The sequence below is a fragment of the Ambystoma mexicanum genome, chromosome 3q (assembly GCF_040938575.1).
Source record: "Ambystoma mexicanum isolate Mex_15411 chromosome 3q, UKY_AmexF1_1, whole genome shotgun sequence".
Lineage (NCBI taxonomy): Eukaryota > Metazoa > Chordata > Amphibia > Caudata > Ambystomatidae > Ambystoma > Ambystoma mexicanum.
The window spans coordinates 296,767,387-296,780,745 of record NC_090926.1 but is presented as its reverse complement, the minus strand read 5'-3'; the positions used below and the strand labels follow the sequence as shown (position 1 = coordinate 296,780,745).

The 13,359-nt window shown below is 47.2% G+C and overlaps 1 protein-coding gene across 13 annotated transcripts in view; it reads right to left on the bottom strand.

Moving 5' to 3' along the window:
- LOC138582484 (uncharacterized) overlaps nucleotides 1-13,359 on the bottom strand; it is a 451,229-nt gene that overhangs the window by 21,420 nt on the left and 416,450 nt on the right. The window lies entirely within an intron of this gene.

Genomic DNA, 13,359 nt, shown 5'->3' with positions numbered 1-13,359 from the left:
GTGTTTGTAGCAAAACTCTAAAGTCAAAAGCACAAAGTTTCCTGGGTTGGCTCTCTACTCTGATTGCGAGGAGCGTCACAGTTGAGTGCCAGGTGACTGTACATTTCTTGGATCTGAGTGGATTATAGCCCCCCGCCTAAAAGGACACAAACCGGCTGGACTTCTTTTCTGGTAGTCTGCACCAAGCACAACCTCAGGGAATGTCTTCTGGTCCTGTGGTCCGCAGTTGCTAATGCCAGACCACCGGGCAAGCATGTTTAGTGTGCTTGGGTGACACACCACTCTGGTTGCTCCTAGCTAGGCTTGCTCTCTGTCAGTTTTTCCTTCTTGAGATCAGCAAAGTGTATTGTTCTCACTGGAGGCCTTGCTGTCTCCACCTGCTTTCCAATGATTCTCTTTCCACCTCACCACCCTTCCAATCTCTTGTCTCCACCCTTGCTCAAGGAGATGTTTTTCTCTTGGTGTTGTGTGTGTGTCTCTCTCGGTCTGTCATCTTTCCCTCATTGCTCAGGAATCTTGTCATCTTTCTCTCTCCTTCTATGTCTTCTCTCTCTCACCCTCCACCCCCCCGACCCCTCCTTTTTCATGTTTCTTTGCACCATGTCTCTCTCCTTCTCTCTCATGCTTGCCATCCGCCTCCACTGTCCTAAAATCGCCTGCCTTTCTGGCCTCTTTATATACTCCTTGACTGGGGTCTTGACTTTGAGTTGGGATCACCTGTGTGGAGGAGAGAATGGGCCATGTGATTGGCTTGGGCCCAGTTAAACTACAAACTGTCCATGTGTGCATGTTTGAAATTTGTGGCAGGCCAAGGATATGCTGCCGGAGGGCAAAAATGGTGTTCCTCCATCTGTCCAACTCCAATACAGCACTGCTGGTGTACTGTAATGTAGGGTTTCACCACTGTGTTTTCCTGTTCTGATGTCTGATCGCAAGTCTCCATAAGCTAGTGGGAGTACCTTTGTGGTTTATTCTCAAAACAGCATTCTATTTCTACAGATGACCGATTGTAGTACTCTCTTCACATCTACTGTGAACTGCGGCTTGTGGGGGCTCAGCCACCTCACAAATGGGGGCTTGCAAGCCACAACCATGTCTGCTTGATTTGGAGCCTTACTTTACTCCTCAGATGCACTTGGGTCTTGCATCTGCCCATCTGGGAGCTAGCTCCTCATAGAAATCAATGGGAGAGACAAACTGGCATCTGATTGGCTGAGTGAGATACTTGTCCTAATGTTGTGATACCCAAAATGTTAAGTCTAGGCTCAATGTGAAAGATCGGTCCATGATTCAGTATTTATCAGATACCTCCCTGGTGGGCTTTGAATGAAGGGAAACCTCACAGTTGGAAGGTTTTGTAAGGTTATGGCCTCTAGCTATCACCATTTCAGGGATATGCAGGGTTGGAATGCACGGTACTGGTTCCCGGTGGTGCAGCGATGGTTTCCGTGGCAATGAAGATGAAGACCGGACAAACTTTCTTTGGGGAAGAGTCAATAGAAAAGGTGCTGGTTGAAAGAGAAGTTGAACTGCTGGGAGCAGTGCAGCTTGTCTGAAAGCAGAAGTTGCTGTTCCTGTTAGCAGAAAGTGGAATTGGAATCAAGCAACAGCACTTCCGGTCTTTCCAGAACCCAATAGTTATTTTGAAGTTGCTTATGCTTTTGTACTGAAAAACCTCAGGTTCAGTCAGGTATCAAAGATCCAGTGGACCCGTGCTCCCACCTTTTCATTTTGTTCTCACTCAGTGAGAAGTAGCAAGACTTTCTCAAGGAGGCATGTGACCCAATTGTGCCTATCTGGTCTCCTGTGGGTGGTTGTGATGCCTAGTGTCTGTAGACAGTGGTAGAACTGGTACAACTTTGCCTTCAGATCAGTTAGGCATTGTCTTTACTTTGGGGCTCATATCCTCAAACCTCAATTGTCATTGTTTGACCAAGTAAGCATGAAGACTCCAGGATTAAAGAGGGAATTCGGAAGCTGAGTGAGGTCAGTGAGCCAGATTGGGAAAAAACAAACGCAACAGGTGCGGGTCCTTTCACGCAACCCCCAATGCCTAACCTGGTAGTATCGCCACTAGGGCTGGTCCCTAAAAAAGAGGAAGGGCAATAACGGCTGATACACCACCTATCTTTTCCAGAAGGAGAGTCAGTCAATGATGGGATTAGCGAAGAAAGGTGCAGAGTGCATAATTCATCCTTTGAGGATGCGGTGGAAGTGGTGAGAGCGGCCGGGAGAGGAGCTCTCATGGGGAAGGCGGAACATTGAGTCGGCATTCCGGTTGTCACCCAGTCATAAAGAAAGTCAGCATTTGTTGGGTTTTAAGGTATAAGAGCTAAATTATTATGACAAATGTTTACCGATGGGGTGCGCCATTTGATGTACCTATTTTGAAGCATTTAGCACCTTTTTACAGTTCGCAGTAAAACAGGAATGCCAGGAAGGGAGAGTGGTACATTACCTGGAGGATTTTCTGTTTATCAGGAAAAAAGGGTCTGCAGAGTGTGAGGAAATCATGTGTACTTTTCAGAGGTTGATGAAGGTAATGGGTGTCCCACTAGCCGGGGAGAAAACTGTAGGCCCAGTGACTTGTCTGACCTTTCTGGGGATTGAAATTGACTCTGTGAAAGGGCAATTCAGGCTGCCGCAGGACAAGGTAGCAAAACTGAAGGAGGTCATCAAGGGTTTAAGGTGTAAGAAGAAGGCAACCCTGAGAGAGCTCCAGGTCCTGGCAGGCAACCTCAATTTTGCAGGGAAAGTCATCCCGGTAGGTAAAGCATTTGCAAGGAGTATTGAACTGAAAACAGTAGGGCTGCAGCATGCAGGTCAACATGTCAGGTTGGGTTCTGAGGTACGGGAGGATTTGACCATGTGGGACACATTCCTAGACAACTTCAACGGGGTGCTAATGTGGAGAAGCGAAAGTAACAGCAAGGACAGGCACAAGTTGTTCACAGATTCATCAGGGGCTCTGGGGTTTGGGGCAATCCTTGACAACAAGTGGTGCGGCATGGCATAGCCGAAGGAATGGCATTGCCAAGGGGTCACCAGGGATATCACGCTGTTGGAACTCTTTCCCATCGTGGTAGCATTTAAACTTTGGGGGGAGCAGCTGAGGAACAGCAAAGTCATGCTCTGGTCAGACAACCTAGCAGTGGTCCAAATCATTAATCAAGGTTCTGCCAGTGGCACAAAGGTTTTGCGGCTGCTAAGGGAGCTTCATAGATGCATGCTAGAAGGGAACATCGAGGTACGAGCTAGACACATTCCGGGGGTTCAGAACATGGCAGCTGATGCTCTCTCTCGTTTGCAGTGGGAGAAATTTCGAGAGAGTTGCCTTGGAGCAGAGAAAGTGATGTCCCCATTCGAAACATAGTGGAGGGACATGATTGGGGTAATCTGAGTACCCTGATTCAGATGGCACTGGCACCAGGCACGACAAAGAGGTATCAGGCATGCTGGGAACAGTACCTGAAGTTCCAACAAGAGGTATTGGGAGAAAACGAACAGGAGATGCCAGTGAGAGCCTTCGTGGGTTGGGGATGGCATGAAGGGAAAACCAGGTCATGGATGGCACATCACCTGGCAGCTATCGCCCATTTTTCTAAACTAGGAGGAAAGAGTGACCCTACTAAGGAGCATTATATTTGCATGGCCATGAAGGGTTGGGCCAAACAAGTGAAGCCTAGAGGAGATGAAAGGCAGCCCATAGATGTGGTCAAGCTTCAGAAGGTGGTGGCTTGCCTGGAGCAGGTCTGCCATGGGGGATTCGAAGTAGCATTGTTCAAAGCGGCCTTTAAGTTAGCATTCTTCGGGGCATTCAGGGTGAGCGAGCTGGTACCAGAGAACAGAGGTGCAAAGGGGACAAGGTTTCTACAAATACAAGATGTGCACTGTTCAGACGTACAGGTGACATTATGGCTAAGAAGATTGAAAACAGACCAGGAAGGCAAAGGGTGCACAGTGTCCCTTCAGCCCATCACAGGAAGCACGGTATGCTCAGTCAAGGCAGTGGCAGGGTTCCTCAAATAAAGACCTCCTTCAGTAAAGGAGGCTCCGCTACTCATTCACCAGGGTGGTTCTGCACTAAGTCGCTTCCAGTTTAGGAGAGTGATGGAGTTGACACTAGAAGGAATTGGGGAGACGGAAGGGGTATTTGGAACACACTCATTCGTGATCGGGGGCGCTACATCGGCCGCAGCTGTGGGTATGGGGGAGGTGTCAATCAGACAGATCGGAAGATGGAAATCTGGTGTTTCAAGAGATATATTAGGCCTGAAAAACTGTAAGATTGACATGCCTCCTTCTTTCCCCATCAGCACCAGCCCGAAGGAGGAGGAGATCCGTATGGGTAATAGGACACTCATTTGTGCCTAGGGCAGGGGCAAGCTGGATGGCGGAACAGGAAAAGCTGACAGCGGGCGAGTTCAGGATTGGGTGGCACGGGGTGCCAGGTATGAAATGGATGCAACTACAGGGGCAGGTGCGCAAACTACTGAGCATTAAGCAAAAACCAGACATTTTGGTCATTCACCTGGGGGGGAACGATTTGACAAGTTTGGGGAGGGGGGCTCTGATGCGGGAGATGATGTTCTCATTGCAGGAACTGGCAGGACAACTGGGGGAAACAGAGATAGTTTGGTCGGAGATCATCCCGAGGCCGGAATAGAGACGTGCGGATAAGCACGCAGCAGTGGAGAAGTCCAGGCGCAAGCTAAACTGCGCAATGGCAAAGTTCTGCAGGGGCAGAGGCTTTGAGCAGATCAGGCACGGCCTGATTAATTTGAAATCTCCAGAATACTTCCTCAAAGATGGGGTGCACCTATCGCCATTAGGTATGGATCTGTTTTTCTGGAATGTCTGCACAAACATCTTGGATATATAAGAGGAGGCGCAAGGGGGGAGCCACGGTGGGCGGTAACACACGCGTGGCGTGGCGGTGTTTGGCGGGACAAAGCCATGAGACAGACTCTGGATGAGCCAGGAGAAAGCAGGAAAGGTCTTCGCTCTTCTCAGACCCAGCACCCCTTGGGAGCCTAAGCGGCAAGGGCGTCTGGGAGGAACAACTAGGGCTCCGCTTCCCCCAAGGAAACGGCACTCTCCCCGCCCAGGAGCACCTGCAGGGGCAGGAGAGGCTCAGACGCAAAGGTTGGGAGAGTTGGGCCTATTCTGGACTCTTGGGGAAGGAAAGGGGGAAGCAGGTTCTTTTGGACACGGAGCAGTCGCCGCATCTTATGAGCAATTGTCCACAAATATGTGCAGTTTGGTTTTGTGTTATTGTGGAATAAATCTGCTGCCTTTTTATGCCAAAAAAACAAACAGGACTCATTCTACACTTTTCTGGGGGGAAAAGGGGAATGAGCTATGGGTATGTGTTGGATACAAATGGACGGATGCCGGGGTTATGCAAGTGACGACAAACACAAAGGCACAGCAAAACGGAGGAGGCATCCCCGATTACCCGGGCAGTGTCCTCCTCCTGGCCTCCCCCACTGGGAAGAAGGGGAGGTGCCGTTTGTAACGCTGCAAAAGGGAAAGAAAGCCTGCGAAAAGGAAGAGCGCGGCAGAATTTGGGAAAGCCCGTGAAGGGCAAACAAAAGGAAGGGGAGGGGCTTCCCCTTTATAACGAGCGGGGCCCGCACGGAAAGCAGCATCCAGCCGCTGCAAAGGGACACCCGCCCATTACACAACAGAAGGAGGTTTCGTTTTCCCGCCCACCAACCGTACGAACGGAACAAGCAGGAATACCTGGTCGTCGATGTCGCAGGACGACGAGGCGGTGTGGCGGTGTTTGGCCGGACAAACACATGAGACAGACTCCGGATGAGCCAGGAGAAAGCAGGAAGGGTCTTCGCTCTTCTCAGACCCAGCGCCCCTTGGAAGCCTAAGCGGCAGGGGCGTCTGGAGGAACAACTAGGGCTCAGCTTCCCCCAAGGAAACGGCACGCTCCCTGCCCAGGAGCGCCTGCAGGGGCAGGAGAGGCTTGGATGCAAAGGCTGGGAGAGTTGGGCCTATTCTGGACTCTTGGGGAAGGAAAGGGGGAAGCAGGTTCTTTTGGACACGGAGCAGTCGCCGCATCTTATGCTTATGAGCAATTGTCCACAAATATGGGGCCTTTTTATGCCAAAAAAACAAACAGGACTCATTCTACACTTTTCTGGGGGGAAAAGGGGAATGAGCTATGGGTATGTGTTGGATACAAATGGACGGATGCCGGGTTTATCGCTAGAGGTTCAGTTTAGGAAGTTTATCACCACAATGTGTGTACTTTCTGACTGCTGAAACTGCTCTCTGTTGCATTATGAGTGGCTGTGCATAAGAAATACTCATGCACTTTTTTATTTATTGTGAATATCAGACGCACAGAGGGAACCGGGATAAAAAAAGAGTGGGACAAAATGTGTGAAACACGACATGCCCTGTTCTTCATTGAGAGATTATCTTTGTGCAAAAGAGAAATATCTCGGAAATTGCACCTCATTCACTGAGGGGCTCAATTGCAAGTGTGGGAGGGGCCTATAGAGTACCCTATTATCTGTGGTTAAGGTGTCCAGGAAGGCCTGACACCGTTTTCATTAATATGTGGGCACTTTTGGTCACTAAGATAGAAAAGAAGTATGCCACTCATTATTCAGAAAGGAATTCAAAATGTGTGCACATCCTATTTATATGCATCTAAGGCAACAGCTATGTTGATAAGTTATGCACTTATATGGATTTAAAGCAACAGCTATGCGGAGAGGTTATGCACTAGTATCTAATCTACTGGGTGGCTCCATCATTCAGTGTCACATTGCTTCTGGAATGAATCAATGTTTTATGGATGGATTGATGTTTATAGTACCCCCTGACCCTAAAGGCATTGTTGGGCACTTGCCAAAACATGGGTGTTGGTTGTGGAATCCCTATCGAACCCGACATTTCTTATCTTGAAACAGAAAGGGCATCACAGAAGCAGAGTTCAGAATATCCCTAGCAAGACTACTTTGGATTTTAGATGCTTGCAATTCAAGGAAAGTTCAAAAGGTTTAGAATGGAGGAGTAGCTCAGTGCTGTCTTGCAGTACTCTAGAGGGTATTTAGCGTCGACATTCTGAAATCAGGTAGGTGAGAGCAGAGCTGTCTAACTCGATGTGGTTAGCCAAACTCAACAATCCTGTGATCTCCTTGCATCAGGGTCATGGACCTCCTTCAGAGAACCCATACCACATGCCCCGCGTTCTGAGAACTCTCATGTTTCTTGAGATTAGAAAGCTCTCTCAAGGTTACTGTCACTGGAGAGTGCTTTCGGTCTCATGTTTGGGCTTCTGCCCTGACTTCACAGGAAATTACACTGGCTAAGATGTAGAAAAAAGCCTGTATTTCCATGAGTTTGAACACAGATGCTAACTTGGTAATCAATGTAAAGTTCCTCAGACCAGTACTGTCAACTATCCATTTTGAGCTCAGATAAAATGAAAACAGCCATAAGTAGGGGATGAGGAGGGTGGTCAGGAACCCTACAATGAAGTTGATCAAAAATGTAATTTCCTCTGCATTGCAAGAAAATAGAAAGAACGTTGAAAATGCGATTCTAGGCTTCAGTCCGCAGACGATTGTATGGGTTAGAGCATCAATATCAAATTGTTAAGGTTAGTTGAGTCTACCAATTTCAACGTTAACAGGAACCTCTGAATTATTTCTTTTAACCCCAGGGAGAGATTAGTGTCACACTCACCTGTGTCTATGCAGGAGCGATGGACGAGCCTCCATTGACCCCGAGTCTTCACTTCCCCTGTTTCACCCGGAGGAATACCTTGATCTTTAGTAGGGTGTGCACTCCATCCTGCATTTGCAGGGGTGCGATTCACTCATGTGATTGGTGCCAATGTCTGTAGTCTGAGTTCAGATGCCAAACGCTGTTTTATGCCTTCACAACGAGGCTGAGAGTTCAATGCGCCAGTTTCTTCACTGGCTAGAAAGTCCTTCCCACAAGTGAACGTTGCGCAGAGAATGTTGAGTGTTCAAAATTGTCCGTATTGTCTTTGTTTGCCGGTATTTTTGTGGATGAGTAGCACTGCATGTAGAAGCTGGTAGGTTTGCGCAGCACCTTCAATTCGAGCGCGCCTGGTAATGTCTCTCCCTTTCCCTTGCAGGAGAAATTATGTCGTATTAGCGCCTCGAGTCCGGGTTCAGCGCTACTGGAGACTTGGTGGTTAGGTAAGTTTGCACGGAGGCTTTTGGTAAGTATGCACCGCATAGAGAGAGCGCAGTGAAATAAGTGTCCGCGTTATTAGAGCGAGCACAATGAATAATGTCTCTTCTTTCTTACAGGGGTTTGTGCGCTCGTGCAACTAACCTGGATTCCAGCGTCGCGGGAAGATTCGGTGAGTATGCGCAGCGTAACTGATGTTCACGTGTTAACGCTGTTCTTCTTTGTTCTTACAGGTGCCAGTGTAGAAGTCCCCTCTTGACTGGAGATAGCTGCGGCGTGGAGTAAGAAACAGGTAAGCTGAAGCTGAATGATCCAGAGCGGGTCAGCAGAAGCAGGATGATCCGGAGCAGGTAAGCAGAAGCAGGATGATCCAGAACAGGTAAGCAGAAACAGGATGATCCGGAGCAGGTAAGCAGATGCTGGCTGATCCAGAGCATGGCACGTGTGTTGCTGATAGAGCTCACAGTAAGCAACACGAAGCACTGGAAGAATCTTGGGTGTGGCTTATATAGCCAGCCACACCCAAACACTAGAGAGCTCATGAGTTATCATGCACTTCCTGTTTGGCAAAGGGAAGTGGTAACCAGGAAGTTATTACAAACACTAGGAAGGAATGAAAGGAGGGATTTGTTATGGGTTCTTTGTGTGCCTATGCCAGGCCTGCCAAGCCTCCACCCAGCTTGCCCCAACTACTTGCCTGATACTCATGAAAATTAGGATGGGCTGGGGCAGTTAGAAGTCACACCAAGGTTGCTTCTTTTGTTAAGGATTTTCTTACAAAAACATATGACCTTTTACACTGTGTTGCACCGAAGGAGCAATCGGGGGAGGAGGGAGTAAGAGGTGTCAACAACACCAGCTTGAAGAGGTTTCTGGAATAATTAGTTACAGCCCCAAACTGTTGTTCCTACAACAGGTATTGGGAATAAACCTTCAGTCATTTGTAGAGTATTAATTGACCTAGAAAATTAATCTCACCTTTCTGGAAGACAAATCCGAATTAGAAGAGTGAGGTATGGATTGGGAACATGTAACAGAAACTGTGAACATAAAGCTATGAATTACCTAACCTACCCACAACAAAGGCACCACACATAACCTGGGACTCACCCTTTTTCCTGACATGCACTGCCCACTACTCCTAACCTTAGAATTGTCTGCTTACCTATTCAGCTTCACCACCCCACCCCAAATCCAGACCATTCAAGATACTGCACAGCTCATTCAAGAACATCACTCTATAGCTCTCTACAAACACACGGAAACAACCCCACCTCTCTGGCAGTAACCCTTGTCCCCTGAATAAATGTGAAAGACCCGCTCATCAAACTGAACACATTGACAGACACTTTCAACTCCTTTGAATCACCAAACCCTGCTTCATCAGACCTAACACCGTTGCCCCATGCGATGCAGAAGAATATACCGACTATAAACTCTCCATCCATTAGCAAGAAAACATTTGCATTTCACACAAAATCAGATGTCATTTCCCTGAAATGAATACGGCCAGCTCATAAGAAACTCAACTCTGCAGCCAAAACTAGTTTTTATTCCTCTGCCATAGTTCCACAAAAGCATATAACCCTTTAAAACCTTCAAGCACTGTATTGACCCTCTTCCTGAACCCACTGTCCACCATCCAGCCATAAATGAGTCCTTCAAGGACAAAGTAAAAACAAAAGAAATGGAGCCGCCACTGCTCCTCTGATGCTCCGCCCACACCTCCACGTAGCAACCCCAGTGGAACAAGTTCAAAACCATCACTATGGAAGTCCTGAGCAATATCCACTCTGCCATTAAAGCAACCTTCTACGAAAACGACACACTACCAGACTATATGATGAAAGCTGTTACATGGGAAGACCTCTCACCTTTCTTACACATCATCAATGTTCCTTCTTTCCTGGTGCCTTGAAGACGCACCACATTCTTCCACTATTGAAGAAGCCCACACTTAACCCAGAAGAACTGGTTAACTATCTTCCTAACACACATCTCCCGTTCATTGTCAAAGGCTTAGATAAAACTCTACACCTTCAGCTAATTGAGAGGATCACAGAAAACAACCTCCTTCAGGAATATCAATCCACACTTTCCAAGCCCTATGCAACACAGCAACTGTTGTTATCAAGATCATCTGGGGCACTCTGCAGATCTTCAATGGAGTAGACTCCTGCCTTCTGATTCTGCTAGACTTTCACATTGTCGACCAAACAACACTCCTTGATATCCTTGCATTATGCAGTATCTTCAACAAATCTCTCCTCCTATGCATCTACACTAGCAACCAGACACCGGCTCACCCAAAAGGAAGTCAAAGACCCCACTGATGGCTCAAAACCTGCAGAGTCCCACCAAGACCCCTCCTCAACAATTCTAATCAGTGCATGAGGCCACTGTGGGAGCTCCTTGCCAGCCATGAATTCAAGCAACAGCAATATGTCAATGACACACAGCTATATGAAGGTCAAGTGTGTTGATGTCATCCACCATCTGAAAGTATACCTCATCCTCATACAGGCCTGGGCATCTAGTACCTACCTCAAGTTGAAACTTAAAAACACTAAATCCATCCTTCTCACTAGCTCATCAAGGCACCCCCAAGCTGAAAATACGCTGATGGAAATGAGAACGGACAAATTCTACTCCTATGCCAAGAAATATGGCTGCACCACAAATGTCAACCTCACCTATAAGGCTCATATGTCCAAGAAATGTCAAACAGTCTGGTACCAGCTCACTCATCTGCTCAAGGTAAAGCCCTTCGTTCCACCAACAAACCTTGGGATGAGCGTACAATCACTCCTCCTTTCCCACCTACAAGTTGACGCAGCAATCCTGGCAGGTGTGCTGGCGTCCTCCTAGCTCCTTTTGAAATCCCCTGTTGAAAGCCACTCAGCATGTGGCAACTGGTCTCATTACAGGAGATATGAAACTTGACCACAACATGACCATCCTGAAGAAACTGTACTGGCTACATCGCCAGGCCAGATTCCCATTGAAGATAATCTCCATTTCAGGAAAACAGTGGCAACACAAAGACCATCAAGCTAGCTGAACCCCCCATCATCTCCAGATGCCAAAATAAGCCTGAACATAATAAGACTTGAATACAAGAACTGCAAGAAAGAAAAACAAGAAAACAAGCCTTCCCCTGCTATGCCCTCCCTCTTCATCAGGATAAAACCCTGGACTGATCCTGGGAAAGTCAACTTTGGATTCGGGAGAAGGAAGATCATTGGGAATTAACCAGATTCCAAATTCAAGAGGGACATCAGAGAACAAGTCTCGAACCCACATTAACCAGACTCTGACAATTAATCTAGGAGAGAAGGACTATATGACCCCTAATCCCTCTCCTCTCCACAGAAGAAAACGTGGACTGGACTTGAGGGGAAAATTCAGCACACCCTATGACCTGCAGAATACATGACTTAGGCAAGTCTTCCAACAACAACACGCATCGAGGGTGAGGGAACAGCACTTGCAGTCCTGCCAGTAGGAAAATATTTCTGGAATGGGATTCAAGATAGTACTATTTAAAAGCTTCCTCCAGTCCTTAGAACTACAGGGCATCCCAGCGACTAAGCATGCTCAGATGAAGCACCTGAACCCTCCAGCCAATCGGGGCGGATCCATTTACTTCTACCTCTAATAAATGAGAATTTGCAGACAGAGCAGGAACACTGCAGAGAGATGAAGGCAACAGCAGATTGCGGTCAAGCAGGAGGAAGATGGCTGAAGTGAGGTGGCCAGAGAGTAGGATAGTTTGTAAGTAGTGAAGAATACGGAGTTGGTAAGGATGGTGGTCAGTAAGAGGCTATTGGGTAATAATGTCCCCATACATAATGTCGCCAGGAAAAGCCATTGGTGACATTATATATGGTGACATAATGTATGGGGATGGGTTGCAGGGATGTCCCTTGCAACCCTTGTAAAAAAAAAAAACAGGGGTTACGGGGGTGTCCCCGCATGTTCAATGTGATAATATCTCTGCAAAAAACGGCAACAATTTTGTCAGGAGACATTTTTGTGGGGACATTATTACATGGAACCAGTAAAAGAGGAGGAGCGTGAAAATAGTTGTGAGGAAAGGAGGTGAAAGACCAATAAAGAAGAGAAGGAGGGTGAAATGAGTGGTGAGGAGAAGAGGTCGAACATCAGGTGTTGAGAGGGTAATGGTAACAGGAATGAAAAAGAGACTGGCAGACATATATTGAGAGAAGAGATGGACGAGTGTGTTCAGGAAGAGGTTGGAGTGACAACAGAGGTGAAGTGGAGGGAAGTTATAGAAGTCAAGAGGAGGCGTTAAGGAGGAACCACAGGAGTAAGGAGGAGAAGGAGGGTGAAGGAAATTAGGGTAAGGCAGTGTGAAGGACCTTCAAAGGAAAGTGAAAAGGACAGGTGGACGTTGGAGAACTGAGAGAAAGCAGAAAGTGGGAATTGTACCCTGTGCCAAAGGGATGTGACAGGATGTTGGGTGGAGGAATGAGCATGTGGTGAAGCACTGAGGAGTGTTCAGATGCATTTTCAGAATCGAACCTGATGGTTGGATTCTGAGAGCCCGCCCTCCTATGGTGAAAAATAAAAGACACTAATGTCTAGCCAAACACAATCAAGGCAGCGTAGCAGAGCTGTAAGGCCTAGACTCAGGAGGGATGAGATTGGTCTAGGGCTACAATGACACACACTCAGAGCACTCCAATAATTCAAGTTAGACAGAAGATGTTCAAAAATACTATTCTTTATTAGGCCTCTAAGCAAGGAAAACCTCAGGTAAGTTTTGTCACACAATTAACACTATAGAATATGTACATTCACTATTGGAAGGTTCTTCTAACAGAACTCCAACACATTACCTTCAAACCAGTTAGACAATAGTTAAGCGATTTTAAGAGCAACATTGTAGGCCACTGTGTGTAAAGCAAGTGAAAACAGAGCAAATAGCACTTTAGAATCAGTTGGAGAAAGGCAAGTAAATTGATAGGAAATAGAACACCCACAAGTAAACCTAAATTAAGGTTCCTAGATCTAATAAGCCCAGCCCTGCTAGGAAATGGGTCTTCCTGCAAAGAAAGTTACTATTTTCACAATGTGTACCTTGCAGGAGGTTTTTCTGTGTGATTTGCGAACAAGAGTTGCCAAAGCCAACGGTTATAAGTATTT